At 40.7% G+C, this 12,146-nt stretch overlaps 1 protein-coding gene across 2 annotated transcripts in view; it reads left to right on the forward strand.

Moving 5' to 3' along the window:
* Positions 1-12,146, forward strand: part of HYCC2 (hyccin PI4KA lipid kinase complex subunit 2) — a 47,549-nt gene that overhangs the window by 14,346 nt on the left and 21,057 nt on the right. For both annotated transcript variants that reach the window (XM_081173251.1, XM_081173252.1), the window contains exon 3: positions 10,035-10,131. The gene's annotated coding sequence lies outside the window, so the exon portion shown is untranslated. The remainder of the gene's footprint in view (positions 1-10,034; positions 10,132-12,146) is intronic.

The raw sequence follows: 12,146 nt of genomic DNA on the forward strand, positions 1-12,146 counted from the left end.
TCTTGGATGGCCTTGATAGCTCAGCCAAAAACTGTGGCCACAAGATTGTGGGTAGCCTGCAGGAAAGGGTGCTATGGAGTGCATGGGATTTGGCTGCTGTTCAGAGTTGCATAGTGTCTCTCCACAGCCTTCTGCTTCCCTTTCCTGTGTGGGAGCAGGAAATAGGGGCTTGTTACTTTGTTCCTTCATGGTAGAGAAACTCTACCATGCAATAAACAGCCCCCTAGTCTTATTGCTAAGATTGAAGCTGCAGAGAGGCAGGAATCACCAGTCAGTCCGTCACCTCCTCAGCTTTTAGTTTAGGGATTGGGGGGGGGGTTGCCAAATGTAACACTTAATGATCTCTCAGACCTGAGGAGTAGCTGGTTTCTGTATTGTTGGATTGTTGGCTTCAGATCTGAAGAATAACTGTGCCATGTAAACAATAGGCAGCATTGTATTTAACTATTCAGTAGCATAGTAAATTATTAAACTAGTATTAGAGGGCAGAGAATCTTGTTCATTTTATTTTTCTTGTGTACCTGTTGCAGCAATATTTTCCGCTAGCAGGGCATAAAATGTCATAGGGCTTTTTTGGTAGTTTTTTAATGCAAGCTTTTAAAAACACCTATTTTTGTAAGATAAGTAATTCTTCCCTCCCTCCATAAACATATGATATGTAACCTAAGCATCTTATTAATTAGTGAGATTATTCATTTGTCTGTACAGCATAGGTAACAGTTTTTGTGTGTTTCTGCCTGTCACTTTGCTGGTCTGTGCTCTGGCAGAGCTCCCTCTTACTGTAGTAACGTCTTCTGTTGCCAGAGACAGCCACACATATATATGATGCACTGAGGCCCTTTGTGTATTCAGTTTCTCCATTTTATTTAAGAAAGGGCAACTTCTTTTGTATGTGGATGTAGGCCTAAAACTGTTAAATTGGTTTTGTCAGTATTTCAGAATCTTTCCATTGAATGTCTCATACCATATTCTAAGCATATGCTCATGGAATAGATAAGTAGATACAAAACTGGGGAAAATGTATATTCTGGAAACATAGTTGTAGGAAGCCACAGAAGCAGTTGATTTAACCATACCGCTTATTCTTTTAATTTCTTTTCATGTTCCCAGGTCTGCTAAAAAATAGTGACTAAAGTGCAATTTTACAACAATTAAATAAACAAATGAGAACAGTGACAGCATCATATAGATAGTAAAACTAAAGTTATCCAAGTTAAAAATGCTAACATTAGCAATTCTCAAAACCCTTGGAAAACAACAGTTTTTGCTTGGTACCTAAATGATGGCAATGAAGACCCCATGTGACCTCCCTAGGGAGCCCATTCCAAAGGCAGGAGCCACAACAGGAAAGATTGTATTCTTAGTCCTAACCAGCTGCATTCTACAGACTGGGGGGGGGGCATCCTGAGAGAAATTATTTCAGTTGGTGGGCAGATTTGACACTTGGAAGCTCAGCTCTCAACGCATATCTGCTATCACTGTCCAGTGAACATCTCTCTAATATGATGTCATGCTTCTTGTCATTGCCCTGTGGCAGCCTAGCCAGGGCTTTATTTGTTGTTGGCACAGCAAGTCTTATATGGCCAGAACAACCAAGTTTCAACTACTGTTGGCTCCATTGCCTTTTAGCATTGCCTTTTAGGAGCCAACAGATATACTAGGAATAAGAATGGATTATTTTTACGTATCTCGCTTAAATTTCATGTTGCTGTTATTTGTATGATACAGTTTTGAATCTGAAATTGTATATGGATTTGTTAATGATTCTGAATTGGTCAAGCAGTTTTGAGAGTGCAATTGCCATGATTTGAGAGGAATTGGTTTGGCACTAGAACATGGGACATGAAGCTTATTGGGAAATTATAATTTGTAGCATTTGTTTCTTCATAAATTTCTCTTGTGAACTCTGTTTATGATTTCTCTTTTAGTTGCACATCTATACTTGTTTTTACATGTTGGGTGTGATTCCCACTTCAATTAAAGCATTTGAACTTTAATTTTAAAAAGCTAGCAATTTCCTTCAGCAGTTAGCAATGCTGTCAGCTGTTCACATACTATTTATACTGCTTGCAGCAGCTGGAAACTATATTGCTCAATAAAAGGTGCTCTATATTTCTTACTTCTAGAGATTTCTGCAGGTTCTGTCTCAAAAACTCTGAAAATGGATGGAAATTAAGAGAAGGATCAGGTCATACTCCTAGTAAGAGCAAGTATTGTGATGCTCACTTCATGCTCTTTTCCTTTTGACTGAATCAGACACCCATGGCACCAGCCTCAAAGGAAGGTAAATTTGGTTGAGGTGCCTGTTTTGGGAGCTTCTTTTCTCCCTAAACAGATCCTAGCTTATGTTGGGATCCTTAAACATTATATAGGACAATGGACTGCTTCACTTCTGTGTAATTTACACCTTAAATCTGAAATGAGCAGGTGAGTTGTGAGAAAGACCCAATAAACGTGGTTAAGAAAAAGGTTCCTGTCTGTCACTTTCTGCTTTAACATTCTTTTTAATCTTCTATCTGTTCCGTTTATATTTTAATGTTGACTAACTACTGAATAATCATTTTTGGCACAGTCCTTCTTGTTAACATTACTCATGCACATATGGTGACTTAGAATCATAGAATCATAGAGTTGGAAGAGACCACAAGGGCCATCGAGTCCAACCCCCTGCCAAGCAGGAAACACCATCAGAGCACTCCTGACATCTTAGGTAATGTGCAAAACCACTGATCTACTCGAGCTAGATTGTTCGAGATACGTTTGTATAAGAGAACCCAAAGCTGAGCATCTTGATTTTCCTAAAATAGCTACACAAATGTGTATTTCCTTGAAGCATTTCAGAGCTGTTCCATGGTAACATAATGTTGTTGCCATTATAGTTGCCAGCTTAATCCTATTCAGAATCTGGTCTCTGATAGTTTTAGCTGGACAGTAAGTAGTGCTTATATAGTGAAAAGCAAGTAAAATAAGACAGTAGACTGAAAATCCAGCAGATATACTCTGCCCTTTCTATGTTTCTATTAGGAAATTTTCTGATAGGTCTTGTTAATTTGGCCCAACCCTTCCTTGGGTCAAGGCCTATTTTGATTGGCATTGTCAAAACAAAAGGCATTTATTTTCTGAACTGGGATTTGCGAAATAGTCGTCTGCTTCACAGCATTTCTACTCACAGAAGAGGAACCTTACTGTCTTTGTGTGCTTGTGGCATGGACTGTATATTTACAGGTATCTGTGCACATGGGATAACTCCGTGCCAGACTGCTCTACAAGTTGAGACACGTATAAGTTCTTTCCATGTTAGTGGTGTTCTAGCACTCCAGAGATTAGAAATTGTAATGTAGAATGTGTACCACTTAGGTGTAGAACACACTCCAACACACACTCATCATAACATTGTTGGCCAGTGTTTTATGTTGTTATTTTTTTAATTGCTTGTGTGGCTTTTGGGGAACTGTACAAAGTGCACATGAACTGGAGAACAAATAGGCATGTGCATAGCAGTGTATGAAAGGGCAGTCTTAGGAGTCTTGCTCAGTAATGAGAGATTTTTGTCGTTGTTACTGCTGCATCCGCTTATAAATTGATGGGAGCAGGAAGAAGTAGGCTACTCAAAACAGAATGGCTCTCTGACTTTCTTCTTCTTCTTACCTGGAAACTTGGAGGGAAGTCTTCCACATTTTAAAAGCATTTTGTCTTTACACTTAATGTAGCTTAGCAGATGAACTTGACAAGGACAGAAATTCTTTTATCAGGAAATGAAAACTGACCTGGAATGGGAAACTGCATGTGTTAGGAACAGAGAAAAGTCAGGTTTTTATTTGAACAAGGCAATCTTCAGTGTTGGATTTAGCATAAGAGAAGCCAAACCTGTTATATAGGAGCTGACGAAAGATGGATTGGAAATCTGTCTCGCTTTGCGTCGGTTGAGCTATCACACAGTAACTGACGAATGTTTCAGGTTTAGTGTAGGATGACTGCATGATGTTGTTTCTAGGGAAACTGGTGGTGGGAGCATGTAAAAAGGTAAGAAAATATGTTCTCAGGACAAACGCTTAAACGAGTTGGCTTATGAGCTTTTTATATTTATTGTTATGCCTTTTCAGCTGTTTCTTCAGCCTCCAGAGCTTTTGGGTGATGCACTGCATTCTTCAGAACACTGTATATATTAAAACTGTATTCTTAGAACATCTTCAGTGAATGTCTTTATATCTAGATATTATGAGGTAGAGATTTAGGGGCTGAACTGTGTGGTAGCCATGTTTACTGATTATACCAAATTGCCCAGGGTTTTTAAAACAAAAAAGGGGTTACAGAGAACTCCCGATAGGATTGCTCCAAACTGGATGAATAGGCAGTGAAATGGCAAGTTGAATTCATGGTTAGCGGATATAGAGTGATGCACATTAGGGCAAAAATAAATAAATCGTAATTTCACATTTATGCTAATGGAGTGACTGACCAGGAATGAGACCTTGGAGTCACAGTATCAGTGAAGGTGCAAGACCTGTGTGCAGCAGCTGTGAAAAAAGCAGGTGCCATGCTAGAGATCATTAGGAAAGGGATTCAAAATTGCCGGTATCATAATGGTATTATACAAATCTGTGGGGGGACCACATTTGAAATAGTCTATACAGTTCTGGTCCCCTCATCTCGAAAAGGATATTGTGGAGCTGGAAAGGGCAACCAAATGGTCAAGGGGTTGGAGATACTCCCTATGGAAAAAGGTTAAAGAACATTTTTAGTTTAAAGAAAGGATAGAGTTGTATAGAATTATGCATGGTATAGAGAAAGTGGATGGATAGGTTTTTCACCCTCAGAGGCATCCAGTAAAGCTGAATGTTGGAAGGTTTAGGAAAGACAAAAGGAAGTACAGGTCTTATGTGAAATTTGACTCCTTTATTTCATATTTTACAGAAACCCATTCTCTTTTTGGTATTATCTGTTACCTTTTATGTTGCAAGTAGAACAAGAAATGTCACATTTTATAGATGGACATCTGTTTAGTATAACAACTGATTTTTGTAGATCAGGAATTGGTTGTACAGTACAGTACAGTATATGCCTTGTGGTCAGTATGAAATGTGATACATTGTTGAAGCTCCTGAGATCCTCAGTTTTTTTTTTTTTTGCAACAAGTGGTAACTTTCCTAATTGCACAGAAGAACTTGAAGTATGATAGTGTGCTACAAAGGCTTAGGCACTAAGTTAGTAAAACGCTCTGGGTTTGTTTCCAAATTATATGGCCAGCACTGTGCTTTTGTTTATGAGAAAAGAGTGGGAAGGATCCTGTACTTTTTGCATGTTAGGATTCTTTTCTGGGACTATACCAGCTGGTGAGCATGCATTTTTTGTTGCTGAATCTGAATAAGTACACATGGAACTTAACAAAAGCCACTCACCTCCCATAGCACCTCTTTGCAGATTTCAAGAATAAGCAATTAACACAGAGAACTTCTCAACACACATAATTATTATAAACTATTTAAATGAATGTGCCTGGAAAAATCATTGGCTCCAGGTCTCCCTAAGCTTCTGAATAATAGATGACTTGCATAGGAATATAAAATTAGTTTTCAATTTTCCGATTGTTGAGTTTTAGTATGAACTGAACATTGCAGCCATTCTTGGGTTAGGTGTACCAATCAGTTTTTGTTTGTCAAGGTTAGATTTCCGTTGCTCCTTAGTTACTCAAATGTTTATTTGCATGCTTTAAAAAGCCTGAATGGGTCTTAGGTGCAGTGTTCAGTGTCTTTGTTCAGAACCTTAGCTGCAAGTCTCTTCGAGTGCTGTGACAAGATGCCCTTTTGATTTGGTGTATATGTACCAATGAGATCTTTTTTTTTAGTTGTAGTCATGTTGCAACATGCTCATCTCTAGTCCAGGTAGCTATCTGACAGGTGGTTGTAATTTCAGCCACTATGCTAGAATTTCTTGTCTCTTAAGTAAATAAAAAAAGTTGTTAGATAACAACAGGATATCTCTTACGATGCACATTCTTTCAGTTTTAGTAAAATATTACAGCTTGGCTGAGTTTTTATGATAATTGCTAAAGTGGTTTTAGCATGTGTTATTTTGCTGTCTGTGAAGCAGTTTTGTGGCAGCTTTTTGGGACTGGGAGGGCCCTTGTAGAAAGACAAACAACTATTGTTCTAACTGGACCCTTTCACAGGACTATGCATTATTGCTCTATCTTCCTATCTCACTGTCGGAGTAAGCAGGAATGATGTATGACTGCCACAAACATAGCTACTTCTCTGATGGGAAATTTTTTGAAGATCCACGGTGTGTGCCATTAGAACATTTCTCCTGCGTTCCACTTTCCTGGTTGTAAACCCCATAGAACTCTGTGAGACTAACTGGTTCATTAGATAGTATTGGACTGTGACTAGCTAAACAGAGGAGCGAAAGAGTTAGGCAGTTCAGTTCTATTTCCTAAAATTATTCCATAGCTAGTAATTACATGCTGAGGGTATGAACTGTGTTCTGTATGAGATAATCTCAAATGGTTGAGGTGCTACAAAGTGCCCATGCTTTGTGCAGTCAGCTTACTTCAAATGTGGATACAGGGTATCTGCTATTTTTGTAACTGTAAAACTAGTAAGCAATAAATGCACCGTCTGACAAGTTTTATGCCAACTTTGTAAATAAGCCCACAAAAGTTACTATCCTGTAAAATGTTTATTAGTCTGCTGTGGGCTGGCAAAGGGAATTTTGGCCCCTCCTCCAGCAGTCCACTGCATTTCTAGCCAGGGGGACAGAGCGCTATATAGAAATTCTGTGTTTCTTTGCTATATGTGATTTATTGTCCCTCAGCCATATACTCAAATAACACACAACAGTTACAGATAGGTAGCCGTGTTGGTCTGCCATAGTCAAAATAAAAAAATTCCTTCCAGTAGTACCTTAAAGACCAACTAAGTTAGTTCTTGGTATGAGCTTTCGTGTGCATGCACACTTCTGAAGAAGTGTGCATGCACACGAAAGCTCATACCAAGAACTAACTTAGTTGGTCTTTAAGGTGCTACTGGAAGGAATTTTTTTATTTTAACACACAACAGAACACACATATACACATCTCAGGATACACTGCAATAGGGGTGGAGGACATGTAGCCTACATGTCTGTCTTGATCTGCCGGGGCCCACCTGTCAATCCATGTGAAGAACATACTGGCAAAGCAGAACTCTTCACCTACCCCTGTGGGTCAACTTGCCAGGTAGGTATGACTGCCCACGTTTTCAGTCACCCGGTGCCATTGTGACATCAGATGACTGACAGGTGGGCGACCTGCCTTTGCCTGTCAAAGTTGGCCTGTGTAAGGGGGAAGAGATAAAAGGTTCCCCAGCCCTGCACCACAGTGTTTTGTTGCAGGGCCACATGTTTTGGTCTGACAACTGTGGCAGACCCTAATCTCCAGAAACCACCCCAATTCCTTCCAGAGTCCAGTTTGTTGGTCTGCTTATTTTTATTACTACCATACACCATAGCCTCAGGAGACTCTCAAAGCAGCTTGCAAAAGATTTGCCCAGTGCTATCACATTTAAAACGAATTGCACATATGGCCAGAAGAATGGTGACAAGTTTATTCAGACAACATTTATCCCCTCCTTGTTCATCTTGATAGGCCTTCTGGCCTTGTGTTACGGGGCAGCAGACTTGCTCAGACTCTCTGAGGTGAGTGAGGCTAAGCACCTGCTCAGGCCATGATGAAGCCAAGTCTTTCCTTGGTCTTTCCTTTGTTTGATGGGAAATGGAAAACTGAAGTATCAAATCTTTTTTCAAATCCTGGTTGAGACAAGAACACCTTACACAAGATTAACCTCTTAATGTTAAGTTGTATGTTAAAGACATCTCTTGCATAATTTGTTTAGATTATTTATACCTCTCTTTCTACAAATCAGTTAATCATGACACATGTCTTCTCTGTGTGTATTTGCAACAAGAAGCTGAAGTTGAATTTATGGTGCAGGATGACAGGCCAATATTTTCTTAATTTTGAAGTTTGACATAGCATTTCAGTATCTAATTCTTGCTAATATAAGTGGGTGGGATGGTGCTGTCTTGGTCATACAGTGGAAAGTGTGGCAGTTGGGAACAGCAATGTAGCCTAAGTTGCATACATACCGTATTTTTCGCCCTATAAGACGCACTTTTTCCCCTCCAAAAATGAAGGGGAAATGTGGGTGCGTCCTATGGGGCGAATGCAGGCTTTCGCTGAAGCCTGGAGAGCGAGAGCGGTAGGTGCGCACCGACCCCTCTCGCTCTCCAGGCTTCGCGGACCTCTCCTCAAGCAGCGGGAACGCTCCCGCTGCTTGGGGAGAGTTGCCTGCATCCCGAAGCCTGTGCGCGCTGATCTCAGCGCGTCCAGGCTTCGCGGACCTCTCCGCAAGCAGCGGGAACGCTCCCGCTGCTTGGGGAGAGTTGCCGGCATCCCGAAGCCTGCGCGCGCTGATCTCAGCACGTCCAGGCTTCGCGGATCTCTCCTCAAGCAGCGGGTGCACGAGGCTTGGGGCGGCAGCCTGTCGCCTGAAGCACGGGGAGCCCTTCGGAGAGCTCCCCTTGCTTTGGGTGAGTGTCTGCAAGCCTCGCGCGCCCGGCAGGAGGTCCCGCCGGGTGCGCGAGGCTTGGGGCGGCAGCCTGTCACCCCGAAGCATGGGGAGCCCTCCAGAGGGCTTCCCCTGCTTCGGGCAGGTGAGCGCAAGGCTTGGGGCGGCAGCCAGGGCTGGGGGGGGGGGAATAATTTTTTAAAATTCATTTCCCCCCCAAAAAATGAGGTGCGTCTTATGGGCCGATGCGCCTTATAGGACGAAAAATACGGTATATCCTGAATGCATATATTCCTGCAAACCAAAATGAGATGAAATGAAATGATTAAGGCAATCAATTCTTTTGAGTGTGGGATTGCCATTTCACAGATGATTTTATGTTCAACGTTTTGGCTCAAGTACTGATACCTCCCTCCACCCCCCAAAAAATAGAATTGGAAACTTGTTCTTGAAACGATTTGATATATTCAGATTTCTAGATGGAAATTTTTAGATATTAAGCAAAGAACTGACACAGAGGACATTTTTTTGGGAGGGAAATTCCCTGTCTTGTCAGCTCTGTTAAAAGTATTCTGCCCTTGGTACAAAGGCTCGTCTTGATGTCAAACTAAACCATGGTTTATCTTGATGAAGATGAGCTGCAATGAGCCATGTGTCCTCTCGTGTCCTCATCTCCTCTTGCACTGTGGCCACAAGAATCTTTTACTTCTGTTTCTGATTAAACAGGCACTTGCTTCATCTGAATGCAATGGACTGTGGTTTAATTTTTGCTATGGCTTGTTTGAAACAAGCCAACTTCAAGCCGTTAGTTATGTAGCTGGCTTGTTCAACCAGCCATACTTAATCTTAACTACAGTTTAGGCTTTGGATATAAAGCTAAACTGCAGTTTAATCAAAAACAGAAGCAAAAGCTTCTAGTCTTTCACCCTGAGGGAGGAAGTGAATGCACATGTGTGATGTTTGCTGTGGCTTGTTCCATTATAATAAAGTATTTTTTGTCATAATGTCTTAACCAGCATGGAATCCAAGAATCTGGGCATAGCTGTAGGCCATTTGAAGATTAAAGTAATTCCCCTTTAATATTTGCATTATATGTGCAAGAGCTCTTTGTTATGCTCATCATTAGGCCTTTTTTAGCCGAGAATATATTTTGATATAGCAGTTCGAAAGCACGTCAAAGTGCAAGTAGATAAATAGGTACTGCTCCGGTGGGAAGGTTAAGGGCGTTTCTGTGTGCTGCTCTGGTTCGCCAGAAGCATCTTAGTCATGCTGGCCACATGACCCAGAAGCTGTACGCTGGCTCCCTCGGCTAATAAAGCGAGATGAGCGCCGCAATCCCAGAGTCGTTCGCGACTGGACCTAACGGTCAAGGGTCCCTTTACCTTTATAGCTTGATATACAATAATGTATGTATTCATGCTTTAACATAGTTTTCACTGCATTTTATTCATTCTTTTTTAAAAGTATACTGTGTTATGTTGTTGGCAGAGCTGGTGATTATTTGAAGGACTGGCAAATGTATTCCGAAGTGGAAAATGGCAGTATTCCACCAACTTCGTTAGAGAACTAACTTATCCAAACAGAGGTAAAGTGGAACACTATATGTGCTGTTAAATGTTTCATGTCAATAAGGACAAGTTAAACAATGATGACTTGGTAACCTGTAGTTTATTCTGGTGGTGTTATGTGATAGATATTCTCCAATTTTCTTCTGGTTAACTTTGCCAGTGTTTACAAAGGACCAGTTCATACATATGGCTTGATTTCTTCTCATATTATTTGTCTTGCAGTTGAATGTGTGAGCTTGATTTCATTGAAATTGCTGAGTTTGAGTTGATGTGCAGGTGGAGTTCAGCACTTACAATGGGACTGGTATGAGCTCTGTTCATGGTAGTTGCCTCTATGTGATTATCCAGAACACCCTTTCTCACCACATCACAGCCCAACTGGTACAGCCAAGTCACTTAACCCATAGATAATTCCCAGGGGGTGGGGACTGCTCTGGGAAGGAGGTGAGAGAGGTCAGTTGCCAGACGCATTTTGCACACTTAACTCTAGATCCAGCTCACAATATTTAATCTACACAGAAGCAAGTTGCCTCTTGATGCTGCAGTCGAGTGTTGAACATGCATATGTGAACCACTTTACAACATAGAAATAGGGGCAGATCAGCTAGTGGAAATCTTAGTACATGCCAAGAATGTAGAGAAAAGAGAGAATAAGAGAAGAAGGGGAAGCTCACAGGACCACAGAGGTCACCCTTGGGAAGAAATTCAGGGAAACAAAACCCCATGAAGAATAGGGACACAATGGAAAGGCTGTGTGGGCTCCACATATGATGGTTCTAAATCAGTGAGGTAACAGGAAGAGCCCATGCAGTTCTTCAGTCATGGCCAATTGAGAAGCTTGTAAATATTTATCTGGGTGAGGGGTTCAGAAAGGAATTGGTTCCATCTTGCCAAAACTCGCTATATTTTCAACCTATTGTCTTAAAACTGGCATTGTTTTGATATCCTGTCTATCCCTTGCTGTTTAGTTCTCTTCCCCCCTCCTCCCTTCCCCTTGATATACGGTACATTATTCAGCCAAAGGGTCTGTAAATACAAAGATATATTTTGCTGAATTTCCAATGTGAATGTGGCATACTACCAAGGAAGCAATAACATTAACACCTTGGCAAGATAAATCACAGAGGTTTCTTATGAACCAGCATTCTCTACAGTTCTTGACCTCTGCCTTCTACTATCCTCCTTCCCCCCTACATATATATTAATTTATAAAGAAAATTCTTGTTTGTTTGTTTTTAAAAAACAGTAAAAGCAGCATTTGCCATTATAATCACTCTAATATAGGATCTCAATTATTTCTTTCCCCAGTCACTTAATAGTTGAGTTATCATGGGATTTCACATCCCGGACCTTGTGGCATAATTCTTCAAAGTGCTGTTTTCGACTCATTTTGAAAAGGCTTCTCCCAGCGCTTGCCTCTTGCAGGGGATCATCACAACTACACAGCAACAAATGGGAAACTTTAGTTTTATTACTAGTAATAGTACTGAGTGTCAGGCTTATTACAAAAATAAACTGTTTGTGAATGTGAAGAGCTGGTTTTAAGACTTGAAACATTTATTTCATGTCTGTTATTTGCTGAACAGAAGTTTCACAACTTCTCAGCAACAAATAGAGGAAATAGGTATGACAACTTTTTTTTTTTAAAAAAAAAAACTTCAAGAGGCTTTTGAAACTGTTTTCGTTTGTTCCATGGCCAGGATTATCATTAGAGGATGCTATTGTCCCATGATACAGTTCAGCTTGTTCTGATTCTCTTTTCTTTGTCCTCTTATTTGGTAAGAGAACAAGCACAAGTTGTCTTGAAGAAGTATCTCCTTTTCTTTTCTTTTCTCTTCTCACCCCACCCACCACTCTTCAGGCACTTAAAAGCGTAATCACATATTAATCATTAGAACGAAGGTGAAGCTTAAAATAACATGCAGTTTGCTTCAGATAAAATTGCACTATGGCAGTGTTTCCCAAACTTTTTTGGGCAACGGCACACCTGTTTACTGAAAAAAAATCTCGCGGCACACCACCATTAAAGCCC

This window comes from Podarcis bocagei, assembly GCF_964188305.1.
Source record: "Podarcis bocagei genome assembly, chromosome: 1".
Taxonomy (NCBI): Eukaryota; Metazoa; Chordata; class Lepidosauria; order Squamata; family Lacertidae; genus Podarcis; species Podarcis bocagei.